Source organism: Hyla sarda, chromosome 5 (genome assembly GCF_029499605.1).
Source record: "Hyla sarda isolate aHylSar1 chromosome 5, aHylSar1.hap1, whole genome shotgun sequence".
NCBI lineage: Eukaryota > Metazoa > Chordata > Amphibia > Anura > Hylidae > Hyla > Hyla sarda.
The window spans coordinates 339,622,990-339,647,305 of record NC_079193.1 but is presented as its reverse complement, the minus strand read 5'-3'; the positions used below and the strand labels follow the sequence as shown (position 1 = coordinate 339,647,305).

Below are 24,316 nucleotides of genomic sequence, written 5' to 3'. Positions count from 1 at the left end.
AATGTCCATATGTCTTAAATTGGCACTGTTAGAATCTAAAACTTTTTATATGTGTAACACCTTGGCAAAATATTAACCTTTTTTTTATATACTTCATAAAAAACTTTACTAGGGGTCCCCATACCATCCAGAACATTATCCTGTGTGGCTGCAGCATCATCTCTGTCCCTACTGAAGCACAAGCTGGGACAAAGCTCAGGAAGGGAGGGCGGGACTAGTGCAGAGTGCAGCATAAACACAGAGAGGATGGGGTTACAAAGCAGCCTGCAGTGATGGTATGAAGAGACCCAGCACAGCACAGCAGACTCAGGGAGAAAATGAATGCAAGAAATTACAATCTTACTTGCTGAATTGTTTGTGGTTTCCATAGAAGTAGTTTTAGACTGTAGAACATTTTGTCTGACATTTTTTTTTAGAGCAGAAATTGTGTGGCTTTCTTTTTTCAATGAGACCCTATGTTTCTGGCCTATTAAAGCAGTTGTCCTCAAACTGTGGACCTCCAGCTGTTTGGTCATGCTGGGAGTTGTAGTTTTGCAACAGCTGGAGGCGCTCCTGGTTGGGAAACACCAGTTTATGTATTAGGCAGCACCGGTAAATCTCGGCCAGCCTATCAGTTTTTTCTGGTGTGTTCTTTTAAGAGTGAAAAATGAATAAAGACAAACATCAGACAATTATAGGTTTGCATTTCCTTCACAGACCGAAGTGAGTTATTAAATATACAGTTATGGGGTTTTGTAAATCTGCCTGAAACCTAAAGGAGCGGAGAGAACGTTCCGCATGACCTTGCCGCTACCTATGGATAGGTTTACTGCTGACAAGATGCATACACGGACAGATAAATATAGAAATCAGGACGGTAATATCATTGTTCCATAACCTCATGGAACCACTAGGAAACATCTTCACACCATCTTAATTCTGACCTATATCAGAGTGAATCAAATGGGCCAGCATGGGTGTAACTGTAAGGCTAGGTTCACACTACGAAATCTTCGGTCGGAAAAATTGGCAATACGTACATTGCCACCCCATAGACAGCAATGTATTCCAGATGGATTCCGCCTAAAGGCCGAGATCATTCTTTCGGCAGTCGAATTTCAATGGTGGAGTGTCTACAGCTGAAATTCCGTAGAGTGCACTGTACAGCTGCAATGGCATTCTGCTGTAAATTCCACTCGGAAATTTGGTAGTGTGCACCTAGCCTAAGAGGAGATTGTAGAGAGTCCTTGGGGCCTAAGGGGAGCTAAAAAGGTCACAGCTATAGGGAATTCCAATGTAGCAGTTTTGATGGCCCAAATATGTCTCTGCCACATAGGAAGACACTAGGATTATATATGTCAGGTTTAAGAACCTGTTACAGATTTTACATTGTGGCTCAGACACCATAGGATATATGTTAAGGGCAGTGTTTTCCAACCCATGTGCCCCCAGCTGTTGCAAAACTACAATTCCCATGCTGGGAGTTGACGCTTTGCAACAGCTGGAGGCATACTGGTTGAAAAAACACTGTGTTAGGGTATAAAAGCAAACTACACCTTTCCTGGAGATGATAGTGGTTGCAAAACCTATGAAATCCCTTCTCATTTTTCAACCAAGTGTCATGGAGGTGGGGCGGAACTGCTCAAGTGCCACAGCCTGACACACCTCCACACTCAACCTCATTTTCCAGCCCTTATTTAAGTGATGTACATGGAGCTCCATACGTCAATCAAGGAGAGTTTGGAAGGTTTGGGGGTCATGACTAGCTGTGGCACTTCAGCAGCTTAGCCGTGCCTCCTTGACACCTGAACAGGGAAACCACAACCCACATTTTTAGAAACACCATCAGCTACTGCTAAAGTTTTATTCCTCTGTTAGCTATCAAGCAATGTCTGCAGCTCACTGCATCATAATAATAATAAGACTAGAAACACACAATACATGGTGACATGTATCATATACATAGCGCACATTACACAGGATGTCAGCAGATAAACTGCACATAATGTTTTTGGAAAATCACATTTTCCCTAAACAGAATTTTTAATTACACTTTAAAAGACCGGAAAGATAAAACATTTTTTCTCTTCTGCAGTATTTAAAAATAAAAAATAAAGCGGATTAGATATGGCAGTCATAGCCTGGATGGCTCAATCATCATTCATCATTCTGTTAGCAGAGAACAGAATAGCATTTCTGTACATTCAGTAGCGCTTGGCTCGCCATGCACCAATTATGTACAATAAGCATTTCCTTCCTCCTATTATTTTTCCAGATTTCTGCAAAAAAAAAAAAAAAATTATCTTCCTTCATAGAAAGTTAACAGCGCTGCATTTACTGAATGAATGTATTCTATCTGTTCAGTATAAGGACATGTTTCTGAAAAGGTCAGTCTTTTTTTATTTTTTTATTATTATTATAACTTTTTTTTTATTATGGTTTTTTTTTCTTGTATTTTGTGTCGTATTATATTCATTTATAGTTTTTGTATCATTATCATTCCACCGTATTTTTCGCCGTATAAGACGCACTTTTTCTTCTTGGGGGGAAAAAGTCGGTGCGTCTTATAAGGCGAATACACCCCTATCGCGGCGGTCCCTGCGGCCATCAATGGCCGGGACCCGCGGCTAATACAGGACATCACCGATCGCGGTGATGCCCTGTATTAACCCTTCAGACGCGGCGATCAAAGCTGACCGCCGCGTCTGAAGGGAAAGTGACACTAACCCGGCTGTTCAGTCGGGCTGTTCGGGACCGCCGCGATTTCACCGCGGCGGTCCCGAACAGCCCGACTGAATAGCCGGGTTAGTGCTTACAGGACACCGGGAGGGACCTTACCTGCCTCCTCGGTGTCTTCTCCGTTCAGAGATCCCCTGTATGGCCGGCGCTCTCCTTCCTCGTCATCACGTCGTCGCGTACGTGCCTCGGCGTGCGTAACGACGTGATGGCGGCGACGGAGAGCGAGGATACCCGGCCGGCAGCAGAGACGTTCCGGAGCGACAGGGACACGGCGACAGCGATGGAGCGACATCCAGGGCAGCGGTGACGGGTCCGGAGCGGCGGGGACACGTGAGTATTACCTCCTATGCAGTGGTCTTCAATCTGCGGACCTCCAGATGTTGCAAAACTACAACTCCCAGCTTGCCCGGACAGCCAACGGCTGTCCGGGCATGCTGGGTGTTGTAGTTTTGCAACATCTGGAGGTCCGCAGGTTGAAGACCACTATTGGGTTCAAAATCTTTATTTTTTTAGATTTTGCACCTATAAATTGGGTGCGTCATACGCCGGTGCGTCCTATAGGGCGAAAAATACGGTAATTATAATTGAACAACAGGGATATAGGGCACTCGTCTTAAAATAAATGGCAATTCCCTAGTATTTATAGAACAGCGATAAAAAATAAAATGGGCACAACGTGGGGGAGTCAAAGGTTTCATAGTCTCTATGTCAGTTGTTTTGTAGATACAGGCAGCATAACCTGCGCTGCCCCATAAATATCACTCTAGATTTTGCTGGTGGATTTGCAGACTAGGTTCAGACTACAGAATTTCTGCCTGCAGTTCCGCTTTGAAATTGCTGGCAGAAATTCTGCTTGCTAAAATGTACAAGCCAGTGAATGGGTTTTCTGTTCACCAATTCACACTTCGGAATTTTTGAAGCGGAATTTGTGAACAGAAAGGCTAGATTCACACTACGGAATCTCCGGGCAGAAAATTTCCACCCGGAGTTTCCGAGTCCGCCCTGAGGTTCAGTTGGCGGAATTCCACAAGCTGAAATTCAGAAGTGTGAATGGGAGTGCGGAATCCCATAGAAGTCTATGGGCTTTAATTTAAAGTAGAATTCCGGAAGCAGAAATCCTGCCATGTGAGTAGACAGATAGATAGATGTTGGAGTAGGGAGGATAGCTCCAGAACCAATTGGATGAAACTGGAACCAAAGAATAGTGGGTGGATGCACATTCAAAACACTTTGGGCACCAATAAACCTTGTTTAGACCTACACTGAGGTATAATTTGGAGAAGCTTGGACCCTACCTACCATGTGTAATCTATAATAACTGGACTTCACCATTAGTAGTTGCCTTTCCTGGGTCCTAACTGTGGCTCAATACTCGGATTCTCACTCCCAGGACTTGTCCTACAGTTCACCTCTACTATATAAGCATACAGTGTCAAATAAAAAAAACAACAACATAAAAAATGTCTATCAATGTTAGAATGTAAAAAGAACAAGAATAGCAACTAGCCAATAGACATCAGGATCCGGAGTTGATGGAATGGATGATAATACAAACTTATGGTGACGATGGCAGTCAGGAATCAGATGGAGGATGATGAAGAGGAGTAAATCCCTAGCTAGCTATTTCTAATGTATCCCTAGATCTTTACCTGACTGCTAAATCTAACAGCAAACTCTATCCCTACAACTATCCCTATGACAACCCTGGTTTAGAACTTCTCTAGCAGAACATAAAGCAGACACAAGGACCCAAAGACAAAGCAAGGCTGAGCAGAAAACTAAAACACAGGAACTAACCAAAAAGATTATAACAGCAGAAGCTTGAAAATACAGATACAAGCACAACGCAGAGCCAAGAATCAACTCTGGAAACTAGGACAGCAATACACTAAAACAAGGCATGGAAAACAGAAAGAACACTGGAAACAAACACATAGAGAATGTGCCATAATCCACACAGAGCTGAAATAGACAGGGATTTTCAAAGAGAGGCTAACCAATCAAGAACTGCACAACAACCTAGCCCAGAGCAACTGATCCAGAGTAATAGATCAATTGTGGAACAAACACAGAAAAAGACAGAATAGCTGGATGAATTCTGGTATTCATAAGAGTCTACGTACAGGTAGGGACTTCAATAACTTCAGTGTAAAAGGTACCAACCTACCAACTTTGTTGCCAGCAATTTACTGGGTCACTACTGATTTTGCAGGTCACCATCTACCATATTACGTGATATAACAGCATGCTGGGAATTACAATTATGGCTGGAAGCCCTGCCTGTACCATTATCCTGAAGAGCAATTGTTCCTGGAAGTTATGGATAGTTGGCACACTGGCATGTATCTGGGTTACATAGGGTTCTAACAGTTTGCATTTTTTATTATCACTGAAATTCATTCCCAAGGAAGATCTCAGAACTGCACTGTATGCATTTGTGTGTAAGGACTGTAGAAATGCATGGATAAGCAACTGCACATGCGTCCTAGAGGGCAGTCTCTGGACTAAGGACCTAAAATATAAAAGGAGAGTGCTCCATAGTGTAATAAATGTAACTACTACTTCAATTACCACAATACAACGTGTTTCTCGGCTCAATGGCTCTGCCTGACTAAACGGCCATTGAGATAAAAAACGCATTGCAAAGTGAACCACCACAAAAGAAAGTTAAAGGGGTTCTCCACTGCCTTAACCTACTTTTGGCAGTTAGTTAGTTCTGTGGCTATATGTTATTATGGCTTTTTTTCATGTTGCTAACGGTTCTGTATGTGGTGTTTTACTTACCTTTTTTCCAGACCCGGAAGCTGGTTTCTTCATTTGCTTCCTGCCTTGTCTCGACCACTTTGTTTCTTTTCTTCCATCTTGCCACAGGGACTTCACCGTGGAGGGTGGTGTGTTGGAGGCCGGCCTGCCCCTCACTCCATACGTGCCTCGGTCGTCATCAGCGCGCACCCTCCTTACTTTCAGCTTCTTCTAAGCTGAATGCGGATTGGGCTGCTTTCGGCGAATCGGATGCCGTGATAGGCGCATGTGCAGTTGGTCCTCGCTCCGGAGGTTCATCTGCGCATGTGCCATAGTGATGTCAGCATCGGGCCTGACGAGCTGGGGGTTTGTTAACCCTAACGTGGCCAGAGCTGAGTTCCGGAGCGCTGGACAGCTCCTGAAGGTTTGCTATGGCAGTGTTTCCCAACCAGGGTGCCTCCAGCTGTTGCAAAACTACAACTCCCAGCATGCCCAGCCACCCGAAGGCTGTCTGGGCTTTTTTGCAACCTAGCTATACCACTGGCAGCTTTTTACACTTCTTGCTCTACCATCAGCCAAAACCTGCTTAAAGACTATTCCATCTTGGGCAGTCCGGACATGTATGAAGAAGAGGACTAATGCCCTTCTACTTCGCCATCTCCCCATATGTTTGCTGAGTAGTTTGGCCGTGTGATATACCCCTCCCTACCCCCATAGATCCCACATCCCTCCCCGATCACAGACTATAATGTATTGTTGTTTGACTGTATTTCATTTATAATGCGTGATAGAGCGGAATGTTAGTGTCGCATGTGGTACAGTGTATAGCTTAGCGAAACTGTGTTGTCTATTATACTGTCTTGTATTGTGTGATTGTAATTTATTGTATGACTTGTAATGAAAATTGAATGATCCACCAAGCTCTTTCAATAAACTTGCTTTATCATCAGCATAGTGAAGCCATTCTAGTAATAGAGGTCTACAAGGGAAGTGCTATTTAGGCCTTCAGTAAATGGTTGGTATTTTTCCTATCACCTAATGAGTTAAACACACGGTGAGCTGCCTGCAGAACTCATTACCTCCGTACGACGACTCCGAATCGCCACCGTACAGGCGGCTTCTAACAGCTGAATCGGCAATTGTGTTGCTCCAGCAATTTTTCCAGTAGCCTTGATTATGACGATATCAATAAAGGCTGCAGATTTAAGAGCTCTGGTGGCTAGGGATGGAATAATAGCTTAGTTAACAAATATTTCACGACATTCCTATAGAAATGCAACCCCTGGCACCTCACAGTATGACTGATAGAAACCTGCCAGTGTAAGAAAAAATGTATTTCACATTATTCAGATACAGTCCCATCAGAAAACATGTATTCCTCATTCCGTAGACAGATAAGCTGGTTACCGCTATAGATGCACCACTAATGTGTGATAGATACAAATAAAAATCAGATTTTATTTTGCAGACCAGCTGATCGAGTTCATTCTTTCAGAAACAGCGCCACACCTGTCCATGGGTTGTGTTTGGTATTGCGGTTCAGCTACATTGAAGTAAAAGAGGCTGACCTGCAATACCACACACAACCTGAAGACAAGCATGGCACTGTCTCTTGAAGAAAGCAGCCATGTTCTTCTCATCCTTTCCAATCCTTTTTAAGAAAACCTGTGGCTAACCCAAAAATTCTTACATTTTACTGTCAATAAAAATCTTATGGTTCCCTGATCAAACACCTTTTTACAGTTCCTGAGGTATGAGGGTTTATAGTTTGTGTGCCAATTTAGAGAATCAGTCAGATGGGCGTGGGCTTAAATTTAATGATAGGAGTGACTATGAGGTAATGGGGGGGATTAATCATTATACAGTCAATGGATGTGAATGTTGTATATTGAGGGGTGTGTATGCCTTATACACACCCTGACTGTATAATCCCGCCCACCACCTGATCACCTGACCGTCACTCCCATCATTAAATTTAAGCCCACGCCCATCTGACTGATTCTCAAAAATGGCACACAAACCATAAACCCTCATATCTCAGGAACAGGAGGGCGTATAAATAAAAAACTGTAAAAAAGGTGTTTGATCAGGGCACCCTAAGCTATTTATTGACAGTAAAATCTAAACTTTTGGGGGTTCAGAACACCTGGTGCTGCACAGAGATCGCGGGGGTCCGGCCTTTGGATAGGGAATAAGCTGTCTAGGGGTGGAGTACCACTTTAAGTTCACGCCCATCTGACTGATTCCCTAAATTGTCAGACAAACTATAAACCCTCATATCTCAGGAACAGAAGGGCATATCAAAAAACTGTAAATAAAGTTGTGTGGTCAGGGCGCCCTAAGCTATAATGATAATGCAATCACATTTTTGGGGGTTGATAACAGGTCCTCTTTGGTATTCTATGGTGCATTTTTCTTTAAATTTGCTCTGCGGCTCCAATAGATACCGACTGGAGGAGTGCCATGCATGCACGCCACTCCACCTTCTAACGGAAGACTCCGGTTGCCGTTCCCGAGATCACAGGGGTCGGTCCCCTATCCTGTGGATAGGAGATAACATTGCATCACTTTAAAGAAATACTCCGGTAGAAATGTTTTTTTTTTTTTTTTTTTTTTTTTAATCAACTGGTGCAAGAAAGTTAAACAGATTTGTAAATTACTTCTATTAAAAAATCTTAATCATTTCAGTACTTATTAGCAGCTGTATGTTACAGAGGAAATTCTATCATTTTTTTAATTTCTTTTTTTATCTTGTCCACAGTGCTCTCTGCTGACACCTGATGCCCGTATCAGGAATTGTCCAGGAGCAGGAGAAAATCCCCATAGCAAACCTATGCTGCTCTGGACAGTTCCTGACTCGGACAGAGGTGTCCATACAGCCGCTAAAAAGTACTGGAAGGGTAAAGATTTTTTAATAGAAGTCATTTACAAATCTGTTTAACTTTCTGGCACCAGTTCATAAAAAAAAAAAAATAAAAATAAGTTTTCCACTGGAGTACCCCTTTAAGGATAGGGTCACACATAGCGTATATGCAGCATATTCTCCTATGAGCAGACGCACAGGGCTACCCGGCGGCTGCCCTGTGTATGCAGTGAGGTTTGGCGGCAGGTCTAGCGCGCCAACATGAATGAGGGGCAGGCCCGCCTCCAAACCTTAATGCGCTGCCCCGGGGTATCCCTTTGTGTCTGCTTATTAGGAGAATACGCACTGTATTTACCGCTGCACAGCATGTTTTGCGCAGCATAAAATACGCTGAGTATATGCTACGTGTGACCTACCCTAACAGAACAATTTGCGGTTTAGGCCTCTACTTCTTGCCTCTTACTACCTCAAAAAAGGACAGATGAAAGGGGGTTCAGACTACATTATATTAGTTTGTAGTCTGTTACCATAGAGACAGATTGGTCTGCTTGGGAACTACGGTAAATTGGATTTGGCCCAGAGATATTTCAAATATACACTAATATTTTATAGCCTAGGTCTCCCAACTGTGGCCCTCCAGATGTTGCAAAACTACAACTCCCAGCATGCCCGGACAGCCAACGGCTGTCCGGGCATGCTGGGAGTTGTAGTTTTGCAACATCTGGAGGACCACAATTTGGAGACCACTGTTCTATAGCCTATACACGTTCCAATCACAGTATATATATATACAGTGGTCCCTCAAGTTACAATATTAATCTGTTCCAGGACGACCATTGTATGTTGAAACCATTGTATGTTGAGACCAGAACTCTATGGAAACCTGGTAATTGGTTCCGAATACCCAAAATGTCATCCAAAAAATAGGAAAAAGTGAGAATTAATAAAAATAAGTAGATAACTAATATAGATAAAGCAAATCCTTACATATAAAAGTAAGAAAGGTCTGCTGGGAACTGTAAATCACTGTCTATGTCAGTGTTTCCCGAGCAGGGACCCTCCAGCTGTTGCAAAACTACAACTCCCAGCATGCCCGGAGAGCCAAAGGCTGTCCGGGCATGATGGGAGTTGTAGTATTGCAACAGCTGGGGGCACCCTGCTTGGGAAATACTGGTCTATGTAGAGGACAGGAGCTTCTTCAGGGTCCTGTACAGTACAGACAATGTCCTAAAAAAGTAATATGGAGCCGCCCTCACCTGGTGTCCAAAGGAGCAGCTAACCCTGGAACAGGTAAAGAGTACAGAACATGTAATACCTCCCTGTACTGTAGGGGGCGCTACCAGACACCAGTCAGTGCATACTCTTCTGGAATACAAGGGTTTTACCAGCAAAATGCCCATTCTGATTGGTCATTTCTTCCGGCTATTGACATGTTTCACAGATCTGGACTGTCTGTACATTGTATGTTGAGGCCATTGTAAGTTGAGGGATCACTGTATGTATATATATATATATATATATATATATATATATGTATATGTATATACTGCACCTAGTCTTTTTAAAATATGACCATTCCTTATATTTAGGTTAGTATTGTTCTGTATAGAATCTCCGTATAAGACGAACCGAAACAAACAAGCTTGGAAACAGGAGAAGTTCCATCAATCCGTCTAAACTTTGCACTCTTTCAAAATTGTATAAGCAGTGATCTGGAAGAGCTTTACACAGATCCTCCTCTCAGAATGTGTTATAATTGATTTGGAGATCGATCATTATTCAAATGCTCTGCAAATGGCTTAAAAAGACTTGAAAAGTGGCGCCTAAGTAATCCATTACTAATATAACCAGACTTAAAGAATTAAAGGAATGGTCCACTTTGGACAATCTCTTTCCATTAGACGGGTCCCCCTCGACAATAAGCTGCTCATAAGGCGAGCATCAAGATCCCAGCATCAAGAATGAATTTTCCCTGCAGCACCCCCGCAGGTGATATGATGCATTACGCGGCTCCCCTTTTAAACAAATAGACTAGCTTTGCAATGTTTGTACGTGTCATGTCCTACAGAGCGGCTGCTCCAGGGTTCAAATTTAGTGTTGATCATTTAAAGGGGAGGAGCCTTAGTAGGGGGCCCTAATAGGGCGCAGGGCTTTAAGGTACCCATATGCCTGTGATAGCTGTCGGATGAACGTTAATTCATTTTATGTGTATGGAGGCCTTTTTGGGTGTGCAACAGATACAGTCATTCCTGAAAGAAGAGTCCACCGATCTTCAGCATCGGACCCCTTTGTAAATTAAAGGGGTACTGTCATGTCCCACGCTCTGGCCACCTGCACCGGCCTCGAGCGCGTGTTCCCCTTGTTCCAGGCTGCCGGCGGGGCTGGGATTCGCGTCGCGGAATGTGCCCGCATGCGAATCCCAGCCCGTCACTCTCCTTCTGATGCCTCCGCTGTGTCTCAGCTCCGGTGCGCACGGCCCCCTCCCTTAGGGTGCGCGCGCGTGCTGGAGCTAAAAATTTTTAAGGGCCAGTACGCCCGTAATTGTGTTTACCTGACACTATCCAATAAGTCGGTGCACCTCCAACAATTCCCTGCCGGATCTTCAGTGCCTATTGCCTGAGAGAAAGCGTTCACATTGCCTGTTTTGCCGTACCCGTATATCCAGACCTTCCTGCTACGTTTTTTGACTACGAACCTTTGCCGCCTGCCTTGACCTTCTGCTACGTTGACAACGCTACAGCCTCATCCTTTGGTACCTCACCTGGCCCAGTTACCTGTGTGGTCGAGTTGTGTCGGGGGTAGCGACCTGGGTGTCGCCTGCCGCTGCAAGCCCAACCTGACTTGCGGCGGGCTCTGGTGAAGACCAGCGGCACCTTAGACTCTGCTCCCCGATACGGTCCGAGTCATCTGCCACACATGTGGAGGATCCACTTCCAAGCTTCGTGACAGCCTACATCCCGGTACGTGACAGGTACTACGGCTATTTTGTATTTACAATCTACTCAGGGAGGGTTTAAAAAAATAAATATCAAAAAATAAATAAATAATAACCCTTTGTTTTTTTACTCGCTCCCATGCCGCCATCGGAATCACAGAACTCCTGTACCTGCTCACTAGTGTTTCTGGGTTTGTGACTTGACTTCACATGGGCGCTCATCCACAATGTCCCGCCTTATTAACCAAAACCAAAAAAGAAATCCAAATTGACACCTAAAATAATAAATGGCCATATTTAGCTACATGGTGCCTATAATGATCCTTCATTGAAAGGGGAAAACTCATATCACAATATAACAACAGAAGAAAAGAAAAAAAGGAAGAGTTTACACAATGCCACTTGAATAAAATGTAACTTTTATTATAATTGTATTAAATATAAACCAACTGGATACTAAAAATTGGAGGACCTCAGAGCATAGGCCGAGCAACTATACAGGGAGCATAACACACCACAGATATTCGGGAGCACTGACAATCTCAAAATGAACTAAGTAAAATGTCACTCCTGTGCATGGAGAATACCTTACCTACCCCTCCTCAACATAAAGTGCAAACTGTTACCTAACATGGAGGCATATGGCATTCTATAATAAGAAAGTGCCTGGCTAGACATACATAATAGCAATAAAGTGCATAGTATTGTCAACAATCTCTATATAAAGGATTTGAAGTGCTAATGTCTCACCCATTCGTGTGCTGCTCCACCGTCCCCAACGCCGTTTCGTAACCTTTCCCCTTGCACAGGAGTGACATTTTACTTAGTTCATTTTGAGATTGTCAGTGCTCCCGAATATCTGTGGTGTGTTATGCTCCCTGTATAGTTGCTCGGCCTATGCTCTGAGGTCCTCCAATTTTTAGTATCCAGTTGGTTTATATTTAATACAATTATAATAAAAGTTACATTTTATTCAAGTGGCATTGTGTAAACTCTTCCTTTTTTTCTTTTCTTCTGTTGTTATAATGTCCCGCCTTAGCAGCCGACTGAATGAGCAGGCGCGTGACATCATAGAAGCGCCAATCAGCAGGTACGGAAGTTCTGTGATTCCCGTGGTGGTGCAGGAGTAAGGAAGGTAACAGAATGTTATTTATTTATTTATTTTTGATGTTTACTTACCCTCTCCCCAAGCGGATTGTAAATAAAAAAGAATCGCCGGTGTACCCCTTTAAATTCCTCCCTTTTGTGAAGTATCTAACAATCCACCAGTAATAATGAGCCACGAAAATTAATTAGCTCAGTCCATTACATACAATCTAATACTATGGGAAAGATTTATCAAAACCTGTTCAGAGAAAAAATTGCCCAGTTGCCCATAGCAACCAATCAGATCGCTGCTTTCATTTCTCAGAGGCCTTGTTAAAAATGAAAGCAGTGATTTGATTGGTTGCTATGGGCAACTGGACAACTTTTCCTCTGGACAGGTTTTGTAAATCTCCCCCATAGACACTATGTAGCAGCTTATAAAGCGGCAGTGGACCCCCATACTCACTAAGCCCCTAGATTGCGCATACAGTATATATGTGCCTACCCCTGCCTGTATCTAAAGGCCCAGCGGCTTGTTGGTGCCCTTACAGGATCCTTAAAAGGGGTTATCCAGGAAAAAAAATGTTTTGTATATCAACTGTCTCCAGAAAGCTAAACAGATTTGTAAATTACTTCTATTAAAAAAAAAAAATCTTAATCCTTTCAGTACTTATGAGCTGTTGAAGTTGAGTTCTGGACAGTTCCCAAGACAGATGACACCTGTCTTGAGAACTGTCCAGAGTAGAAGCAAATCCCCATAGAAAACCTCTTCTACTCTGTGCAGTTCCCGAGACAAACAGAGGTGTTAGCAGAGAGCACTGTTGTCAGACAGTAAAAGAACAACTCAACTTCAGCAGCTGATAATTATTGGAAGGATTAAGATTTTTTTAGTAAAAGTAATTCACAAATCTGTTTAACTTACTGGAGCCAGCTGATATATATCTATATCTATATCTATATCTATATCTATATCTATATCTATATATATATATATATAAGTTTTTTTCCTGGAATACCCCTTTAATGTGCAGCACTGTGTAGAAGGGGACATGGATATATATAGCTTCAGAACTTTTTATTTCATATTTTTTCTAATGGTTTTCCGCCTACAACTCCACTGCACACCTAAGCGTCTCTATGGTTACAGACTACAAACCCTGTGTAGTCTGATTCTGAAGTCTAGTGTTACTCTGCATGTATGAATGAAAAGACGCAAAACAGTAGGTTGTTTTGAACCGATAAGGAACTGCTAACAGTCCTTATTAGCTGCCACCTTTTTTGATGGTCTAATCCAGTGTTTCCCAACCAAGGTGCCTCCAGCTGTTGCAAAACTACAACTCCCAGCATGCTGGGAGTTGTAGTTTTGCAACAGGTGGGGGCACCTTGGTTGGGAAACACTGGTCTAATCTAAGTCTAATCTAATTGGTGCTGAAATCACCGATCCTGGACGTTTAACCTATTAGATGCCACAGCCAATAGTGACCACAAATCTGTTTAACTTTCATATATATATATATATATATATATATATATATATATATATATGTATATATATATATAAAATGTTCCTGGAATACCCCTGTAAACTCTCATGCACTATGTTTACACCAGTGCTTCCCAACCAGTGCGCCTCCAGCTGTTGCAAAACTACAACTCCCAGCATGCCCGGACAGCCAAAGGCTGTCCGGGCATGCTGGGAATTGTAGTTTTGCAACAGCTGGAGGCACGCTGGTTGGGGAAACACTGGAGATAATTAGATTGAAAACTCGGCTCTGCTATATGTCTGATAAAATCCCTGACGCTGTGTTCTTACAACACTGGCACGGTCTTGTCAGCACTCAGCAATGGCTGGCTCCTGTATCTTTGAAGAAGGAGGTGTATAAATTAGATTTATTAATGTCTAACAGCAGGGATTTTTTTTTTCCTCCTTCCTACTGTACCTTGGACGCCAAACAATCCTACTCTGCATTTCAGACGAACAAAAAAAAAAAAAAAAAGTTTAATTGTGGTCTCACAGTAGCTTCTGGCGTGGAGCATTATTGTAGTTACTGTAAGCCAGGCATTTCCAGTGTCTAGGGCTTAATACGATCTTATTATAAATTCTATACAGATTAAGCTTCCAGAACTGCAGGACCATAATCACATCAGACAGGAAAGCATTCTCATTTTATGGAATATTATATCAACAATAATGCAGCGTGATTAGTTGCAAACGCTTATGCAGCAGATAGCAGAGAGGACACTGTATAGACCGCTATACGGCTGTTCTGTGCTACCGCACCAGGTACAACATCATACCGGCAGTTCAGAAGGATAGTCTCTACAGGGGTTGCAGTGGCTGACTACATAAGGCAGTGTTTCCCAACCAGGGTGCCTCCAGCTGTTGCTAAACTACAACTCCCGGCATGCTGGGAGTTGTAGTTATTTCAATAGCTGGAGGAACCCTGGTTGGGAAACAGTGACATAAGGGTTAAAGGGGTACTCTGGTGCCAGAAAGTTAAACAGATTTGTAAATTACTTCTATAAAAAAAATTCTTAATCCTTCCAGTACTTATAAGCGGCTGTATACTACAGAGGAAATTCTTTTCTTTTGGGATTTCTTTTCTGTCACAACCACAGTGCTGACACCTCTGTCCATTTTAGGAACTGTCCAGAGCAGGAGAGGTTTGCTATGGGGATTTTCTCCTGCTCTGGACAGTTCCTGACATGGACAGAGGTGTCAGCAGAGAGCACTGTGGTCGTGACAGAAAAGAAATCCAAAAAGAAAAGAATTTCCTCTGTAGTATACAGCCGCTAATATGTACTAGAAGGATTACGAATTTTTAATTAATTGTACCCCTTGTACAATTAAGTAATTGTACCCCTTTAAGGTCCTCTCAAATGTCTGCCAATCAACGGTGTAGCGTGGGGCTTGACAAATTTGTTATGAATCTAGGAGCCAGCAAAAAAAAAAAAAAAAAAAAGGTCAATGTGACATCATACGATCAGTCACTAGTGTCCCCTCATCTCCCCTTATGTGTCACGATCAATAGCGTTCCCCCTCGTCTTGCCTTGTGTGTCACGATTATTGGTGTCACTTCAGGTTTCACGATTATTGGTGTCCCCACAGGTTTCACGATTATTGGTGTCCCCTCAGATTTCACGATTATTGGTGTTCCCTCAGGTTTCACGATTATTGGTGTCCCCTCAGGTTTCACGATTATTGGTGTCCCTTCAGGTTTCACGATTATTGGTGTCCCCACAGGTTTCACGATTATTGGTGTCCCCACAGGTTTCACGATTATTGGTGTCCCCTCAGGTTTCACGATTATTGGTGTCCCCTCAGGTTTCACGATTATTGGTGTCCCCTCAGGTTTCACGATTATTGGTGTCCCCTCAGGTTTCTCGATTATTGGTGTCCCCACAGGTTTCACGATTATTGGTGTTCCCTCAGGTATCACGATTATTGGTGTCCCCACAGGTTTCACGATTATTGGTGTCCCCACAGGTTTCACGATTATTGGTGTCCCCTCAGATTTCACGATTATTGGTGTTCCCTCAGGTTTCACGATTATTGGTGTCCCCTCAGGTTTCACGATTATTGGTGTCCCTTCAGGTTTCACGATTATTGGTGTCCCCTCAGGTTTCACGATTATTGGTGTTCCCTCAGGTATCACGATCTCCCCTTATGTGTCTCAATCATTAGTGTCCCCCCTCATCTCCCCTTATGTGTCTCAATAATGTGTCACGATTATTGGTGTCCTCTCAGGTGTAATGATTATTGGTGTCACGACCATCAGTGTACACCTCATCTCCCATCATGTGTCATGGTCCTTAGTGCCCCCCTCTTCTCCCCTCATATGTCACAATCATTAGTGTCTCCCCATCTCCCATCATGTGTCACGATCATTAGTGTCCCCTCATGTCTCCCTGTGTTAGTTTTTAGTGCCCCCCTCATCTCATCCTGTGTGACAGTGATCAGTGTCTCCCTCATCTTCCGTCATGTGTTACGATCATTGGTGTCCCCTTATGTGTCACAATCATTAGTGTCCCCCTCATGTATCACGATCATTGGATTCCCTTCATCTTCAAAGCTTACTGTTTTACTTATCGCTGCCTCACTTCCTATGCTGATCCCCTGCACTGCCTTTGGTCGGCGCTCCAGTGTTACATGAGCAGGGGATGTCACGTGACCCCCCAGCCAATCAGCAGCTGGGTGGTCACCTGGGGTCCGCTACTTCTGTTACGGACTGGAGGTCGAAGGGGGGAGAGGGGATAAGAGAGTGGAGGTGGAGGTAAGTAATAAAGTTGGACAACTCTTATTGGAAAGGGCTGACAAAAACCTAAGCGCCACAACGAAATGTATAGTCACCATGGAGACCTGGCACCTGAGATTTGTCAAGCCCTGATATAGCAAGTGGTTAACATTTGAAGCATGTAACAATAATTGTATGTTTTTTTTATTTTATTTCAATTGCCTTTAAGATCGCTTGTCTTTGCTCAAAAACCAACTTGGCCAACATTTCCACACCTCCTGTCTTATCTGCATATTGGTAGCACATTTTGGCTTAGACAAAAGTATGTTCCGCCGATAAAAGAGAATGTTAAAGGTACTCCAGTGGAAAACCCTTTTTTCAAACCAATGGTGATAGAAAGTTAAACAAATTTGTAAATTACTTCTATTACAAAATCTTAATCCTTACAGTCCTTATCAGCTGCTGTATGCTCCAGAGGAAGTTGTGTAGTTCTTTCCAGTCTGACCACAGTGCTCTCTGCTGACACTTTTGTCCATGTCAGGAACTGTCCGGAGCAGAAATGATTTGCTATGGGGATTTGCTCATGATCTGGACAGTTCCTGACACAGACAAATGTGGCAGCAGAGAGCACTGTAGTCAGACAGATAAGTACTGGAAGGATTAAGATTTTTTATTAGAAGTAATTTACAAATCTGTTTAACTTTTGAAGCCAGTTGACATGAAGAAAAAAAAATGTTTTCCACTGGAATACCCCTTTAGTTCTTTCTGCAGAGGCTGGAAGTGGAATTTCCGCAGCAGATGATTTTCCCACCGTGTGCAGCAGAATCCCATTAAAAACAATAGGACTCTGCTCCAACGGAATTTCCGAGCAGAATTTTTCCACCAGATTCCCCTTGGAAATTCCACCCTAGGGAGAATTCTCAAACTTGTTTCAGCAATTCTGCAGCTGTCGGATTCATCTGCATTCTATCCTCACTCCGATGAATAGAAAATATTTTCAGTCGCAGAAAATTTCTCCAAAGAATCTGCGGTATGTGAACTGACCCCAAGAGTTGCCCAAACCTGTCATCCATAATAGATAACATTGGGTGAAGGACGAACGATCTTTCTTGGAGTGTTCCGAAAATATTCTTTCCAGAAAGATTGTTTATAGACAAAAAAAAAAACTTTTTTTATCTAACTATAGGCCGAAGATTTTACGGACAAATTCTTCCAAGACTGTGACAATCGCCACCAGCCAGCTAAAATAATCATTTAATGTTCACTCATCGTCCGATCGCTTAAAGGGGTGCTCCACTGCCCCAGCGTTCAAAACATTTGTTCTGAACACTGGTTGCGGGCTATGGGGGTTGTGACATCACGCCACGCCCCCTGTGACATCACGCCACGCCCCCTCAATGCAAGTCTATGGGAAGGTGCGCCCCTCCTATAGACTTGCATTAAGGGGGCGTGGTGTGACTAGGGGCGTGGCCATGATGTCATGACCCCCAAAGCCAGTATCCAGCATTCGGAACAAAATGTTTTAAACGCTGGGGCAGTGGAGTACCCCTTTAATGTAATGTGCATTGACGGAACAAAATATTTAAGTGTTGAGGTTGAGAAAATTGAAATTTTTTAAAAAGTTGTTTCTAATTCTGCAATCCCTTCTGCATCTGAATGCATTTTTTTTTCTTTTTTTAAAACCGGTGCGCCCTATCAACCGGCAGGAGGGAACAGGATCCAGGATAATGCGCTGTTTACAGCCATTTGTTTTCAGCACCGCAGAAAATCTAACACAAAACCAGCGAGACCATTCTCCTTAATCAATGAATTCCAATTATAATACACTGCTCGGGCAGGGAGATGGATTACAGCCGTCGCCACTGTCCGTCTTATCTTCTCCACACAAGGGAAAAAATCATTAGCGGCAGATAATGGTGATTGTCGAACAAAGAGTTAAGTGGGATTCGGCAAATCTGTGTGGGAATTGGGAAATTACAATAATCAAGGAAAAGCATTATTAGCACATAAACACTTTCTTGCTTACTCTGTCCAGGATTCCCAGAAATGATGCACGTTCCCATCTGCTTACGGATTTCTATTGTCAGTAACGCAGAATGTTAATTAAGGATAATGCCCCCGACTACCCAGATATAGGATACACAGACAGTACTGTCACTTTAATTCTGCTTATTACTAATGGAAACACATTAGTAAACATAGGCGGCTGTAGCACTGTCCTCCGCCTAGAAACCGCACCATATAGCTTTACGGAGAATTACATTTTTTATTCATTTTTATGCAGAGCTTGAAAGGTCCAGCTTTCCATCATATAATCCAGTCACCTCCAACCAGCGTGCCTCCAGCTGTTGCAAAACTACAACTCACAGTGTGCCTGGACAGCACAAAGGCTTAGGATCCCTGATATTGTCCAATAATAAGAGTCGAATAACATATACAGTCAAATACAAATACTGTATAGTCAAATAATAAAATCCTGGCTTCTGATAACTACCAATAGGGGGAGCTCTCAGTGTACTAGATAGACAGACGGATATGAGTCAGAGAAATAAATAGATAAATAAATAGATAGACATACCTCCCAACCGTCCTGGATTCAGAGGGACATTCCCGCTTTCGGAGTGATGTCCTGCCGTCCCGCAACGGCCCCCATATGTCCCGCATTTTACTGTAAATGCCTCTTATGAGGCGTCTACAGTTAAATGCGGCGTTCGCTGCGGGAAGTTTGACAGGGTGAAGAGCCATTGGCTCCTCACCCTGTCAATCACTCTTGGGCACTACTTCTGTTTAACGGAGGGGGCCACTACTGCTGTCTAATGGAGGAGGCCACTACTGCTGTCTAATGGAGGAGGCCACTACTGCTGTCTAACGGAGGGGGGCACTACTGTTGTCTAACGGAGGGGGCACTACTGCTGTCTAATGGAGGAGGCCACTACTGCTGTCTAACGGAGGGGGGCACTACTGTTGTCTAACGGAGGGGGCACTACTGTTGTCTAACGGAGGAGGCCACTACTGCTGTCTAACAGAGGGGGCCACTACTGCTGTCTAACGGAGGGGGCCACTACTGCTGTCTAACGGAGGGGGCCACTACTGCTGTCTAACGGAGGGGGCCACTACTGCTGTCTAACGGAGGGGGCCACTACTGCTGTCTAACGGAGGGGGCCACTACTGCTGTCTAATGGAGGAGGCCACTACTGCTGTCTAATGGAGGAGGCCACTACTGCTGTCTAACGGAGGGGGGCACTACTGCTGTCTAATGGAGGGGGCACTACTGCTGTCTAATGGAGGAGGCCACTACTGCTGTCTAACGGAGGAGGCCACTACTGCTGTCTAACGGAGGGGGGCACTACTGCTGTCTAACGGAGGGGGCACTACTGTTGTCTAACGGAGGGGGCCACTACTGCTGTCTAATGGAGGGGGGCACTACTGTTGTCTAACGGAGGGGGGCACTACTGCTGTCTAACGGAGGAGGCCACTACTGCTGTCTAACGGAGGGGGGCACTACTGCTGTCTAACGGAGGGGGGCACTACTGCTGTCTAACGGAGGGGGGCACTACTGCTGTCTAATGTGGGTGGCACTACTTCTTAGTATGGTGGGGTACTGCTGCCTACTATGGGGGAGTCTAATATGGGGGTACTGCAATCCGCCGCCTATTATGGAGGGGACATCTGCTGCCAACCTAATGGGGGGAGACATCTGCTGCCAAAATAATGGGAGGGACTACTGCTGTCTAATGGGGAGGTACTACTGATGTCTAATGGGTGGGGCACTACTGCTGTCTAATATGGGGGCACTACTGCTGTCTAAAGGGGGGGCACTACAGCTGTCTAAAGGGGGGGCACTACTGCTGTCTAATAGGGGGGCACTACTGCTGTCTAATAGGGGGGCACTACTGCTGTCTAACATGGGGGGCACTACTGCAGTCTAATGGGGGGGCACTACTGCTGTCTAATAGGTGGGGGGCACTACTGCTGTCTAATGGGGGGGAGGACACTACTGCTGCCTAATATGGGGAGGCTACTGCTGCCTAATATGGGGGCACTACTGCTGCCTAATATGGGGGACGCTACTGCTGTCTAAAAGGGGGGCACTACTGCTGTCTAATAGGGGGGGCACTACTGCAGTCTAATGTGGGGGACACTACTGCTTAGTATGGGGGGGCACTGCTGCCTAGTTGGGGGGAATCTGCTGTCTACTATGGTGAATCTGCTGCCTACTATGGGGGAGTTTGCTGCCTACTATGGGGGTACTGCAATCCGCCACCTACTTTGGAGGGGACATCTGCTGCCAAAATAATGGGGGGACATCTGCTGCAAACCTAATGGGAGGGACATGTGGTGCTACCCACTGGAAAAGTGTGGAGCCTAAAATGTTTTTTTCCCCGCCATGTTCTACAGAAATGAGTCGTAGCCGGAAGAAATCATCATGGCGTCTGAAAGGAGAAAAAGGAAAGCGAACGACTGCGATCAGAGATGACGTCACCTTATATAACTGTACGTCAGTATAAGGTCCTCCTAAACTTACATGACAGACTGACAACATTATTGCTGTTAAAGACGTATTCCCATTCTGCAGCTGCAGGTGTTGTTAGGGCGTGACTGAGGGCGGGGTTAGGGTAAGACTAGGGGGTGTGGCAATGGGTGTCGTTAGGGGCGTGGCTTGCCCCTCTTTGCCCTCAGCAAAAGTTGGGAGGTATAAGATAGATAGATATGAGATAGATAGATAGATAGATATTAGATAGATAGATAGATAGATAGATATGAGATAGATAGATAGATAGATAGATATGAGATAGATAGATAGATATGAGATAGATAGATATGAGATAGATAGATATGAGATAGATAGATAGATAGATATTAGATAGATAGATACGAGATAGATATGAGATAGATAGGTAAATAGATAGATAGATAGATAGATATGAGATAGATAGGTAAATAGATAGATAGATATGAGATAGATAGATATGAGATAGATAGATATGAGATAGATAGATATGAGATAGATAGATAGTTCATATAAATCCGCAGCACACAGGTCCAATATGGTGAAAAAGAAAAAACTTTATTCCATCTTGTGAAACGTCGCTGTATGACATTCACATAATGGAATAAAGAAAGTTTTTTCTTTTTCACCATATTGGACCTGTGTGCTGCGGATTTATATGAACTTAGATAGATAGATATGAGATAGATAGATAGATATGAGATAGATAGATAGATATGAGATAGATAGATAGATAGATATGAGATAGATAGATATGAGATAGATAGATATGAGATAGATAGATAGATATGAGATAGATAGATAGATAGATAGATATGAGATAGATAGATAGATATGAGATAGATAGATATGAGATAGATAGATAGATAGATAGATAGATAGATATGAGATAGATAGATATGAGATAGATAGATATGAGATAGATAGATATGAGATAGATAGATAGATATGAGATAGATAGATATGAGATAGATAGATAGATATGAGATAGATAGATATGAGATAGATAGATAGATATGAAGATAAGAAGATGAGATGAAGAATCAGATAGATGGATAGTCACTCACTTTGTCCATAAACGCACAATCCGAGTTAAATGCTTTAAGTCATTTACAACTTCAGAAACAGCTAAAACCAAATGAATGTGAGTTCTAGAGGAATATGAGGGGACGTCGTGTCTTCTGGTCATCCCAGATAAATAGCTTCCCTTAGGACCTGCACAATCCTGCGCTGCTGGTGTGAAATACTCTGCTGTGAGCGGGCGGAGGAGCAGTCTAGCATGCAGGATATAAACGAGTTCCAATAGTAGCTGCAAGCCAAGCCATAAAACCGGATTACTAGAGCAAACTGTAGTTTTGGAAGTATTAAATTAGTTTTCGCATCCACATCATAAAAAGTAATACACTTATTCAGCACAAGTCACTGGGAGGTTTATTTTTAAAGACATTGAAGACATTTTCGATAATGGGGGACAGGGGCGTAGCTATAGGGCAGTTTCCAAACCAGGGTGCCTCCAGCCGAAGGCTGTCTGGGAGTTGTAGTTTTGCAACAGCTGGAGGCACCTTGGTTGGGAAACACTGGATTAGACCATCAAAAAAGGTGGCAGTAAATAAGGACTGTTAGCAGTTCCTTATTGGTTCAAAACAACCTACTGTTTTGCGTCTTTTCATTCATACATGCAGAGTAACACTAGACTTCAGAATCAGACTACACAGGGTTTGTAGTCTGTAACTATAGAGACGGTTAGGTGTGCAGTGGAGTTGTAGGCAGAAAAAAAAATATGAAATAAAAAGTTCTGAAGCTATATATATATCCATGTCCCCTTCTACACAGTGCTGCACATTAAAGGGGTATTCCAGGAAAAAAATTTTTTTTTTATATATATCAACTGGCTCCAGAAAGGTGTCATCAGCGAGCACTTAGACAGAAAAGAACAACTCAACCTCAGCAGCTCATAAGTACTGAAAGGATTAAGATTTTCTAATAGAAGTAATTTACAAATCTGTTACATTTTCTGGAGCCAGTTGATATATAAAAAAAAGTTTTTTCCTGGATAACCCCTTTAATGGCTCAGGAGTTGGGCCCATGCCAACAACTGACAGCTAACACCCTACAATACCACCCAGATTAGGAGATAACTCAAATTCCAGCCATTTAAGTATATATGGAGACTGCTCCCTATGTCACACCATTGGTAATGCAATTGCGTAGAGCCAGTGGATTGCTATGGCAGCTGAGAGCCTAACAAAAGCCCTTAAAGGGGTACTCCACTGGAAAACATTTTTTTTTTTTTAAACTGGTGCCAGAAAGTTAAACAGATTTGTAAATTACTTCTATTAAAAAAAATCTTAATCCTTCCAGTACTTATCAGCTGCTCTATGATCCACAGGAAGTTCTTTTCTTTTTGAATTTGCTTTCTGTCTGACCACAGTGCTCTCTGCTGACACCTCTGTCCATGTCAGGAACTGTCCAGAGCAGAATAGATTTTTTTATGGGGATTTGATCCTGCTCTGGACAGTTCCTGACATGGACAGATGTGTCAGCAGAGAGCACTGTGGTGAGACAGAAAGGAAATTCAAAAAGAAAAGAACTTCCTGTGGATCGTACAGCAGCTGATAAGTACTGGAAAGATTAAGATTTTTTTAATACTTTTTTTTACAAATCTGTTTAACTTTCTGGCAACTTTCTGTCCTCACACACACCAAATTTCTGCTGGACCAGCAAAATGTCTGCTGTGTATGGGAGACTCCCAACTATGACAGATGGTGTCGGGAAAAGAAAGATAAGCCACTGCCAAAAGGTGTTTGGCAACAAATTAACAACCCCCCCCCCCCCCCCCCATTAAAAACATATCAACTAGTGTGTTTATGTCTAAGGGGAAAACTGGACAAACTTTGGGCCAACAGCCGTTAAAGATTAAATGGGAACTCTCATTAAGGTAAACTTTTTATATCATACAGATTATTTAAAAATAAGAATCTTTCTAATATATTTCTTTTAAAGTTTTACCATATTTTATCTCCTTTGACATCCTGGCCCCTAGGTGTCTCCCTACTGGGTCCAGGATGGCTTTTCCCCCACTCACGTAAGGCATGTTCGGACCACTGCTTGTCAGGGCAGTGGTCCCAATGCAGGAAATCTGTATATGAAACAGGCAGAGAGCGAGCACAGTCCTTATGCGCGCGTGACACACGCCCAATTTAAATATCCCTGCCCCCTGCATCTTC

The 24,316-nt window shown here is 43.3% G+C and overlaps 1 protein-coding gene and 1 long non-coding RNA gene across 9 annotated transcripts in view; one reads left to right on the top strand and one right to left on the bottom strand.

Moving 5' to 3' along the window:
- RIMS2 (regulating synaptic membrane exocytosis 2) overlaps nucleotides 1-24,316 on the bottom strand; it is a 680,796-nt gene that overhangs the window by 466,429 nt on the left and 190,051 nt on the right. The gene's annotated exons all lie outside the window — the stretch shown is intronic.
- LOC130274333 (uncharacterized) overlaps nucleotides 12,344-24,316 on the top strand; it is a 28,198-nt gene continuing 16,225 nt past the window's right edge. For 2 of the 3 annotated variants that reach the window (XR_008844324.1, XR_008844322.1), the window contains exon 1: nucleotides 20,871-21,073. This is a non-coding gene — a long non-coding RNA (uncharacterized LOC130274333). Of the gene's footprint in view, nucleotides 12,394-20,870; nucleotides 21,074-24,316 lie in introns of those variants that run through there. The other variant, XR_008844323.1, reaches the window with a different exon arrangement.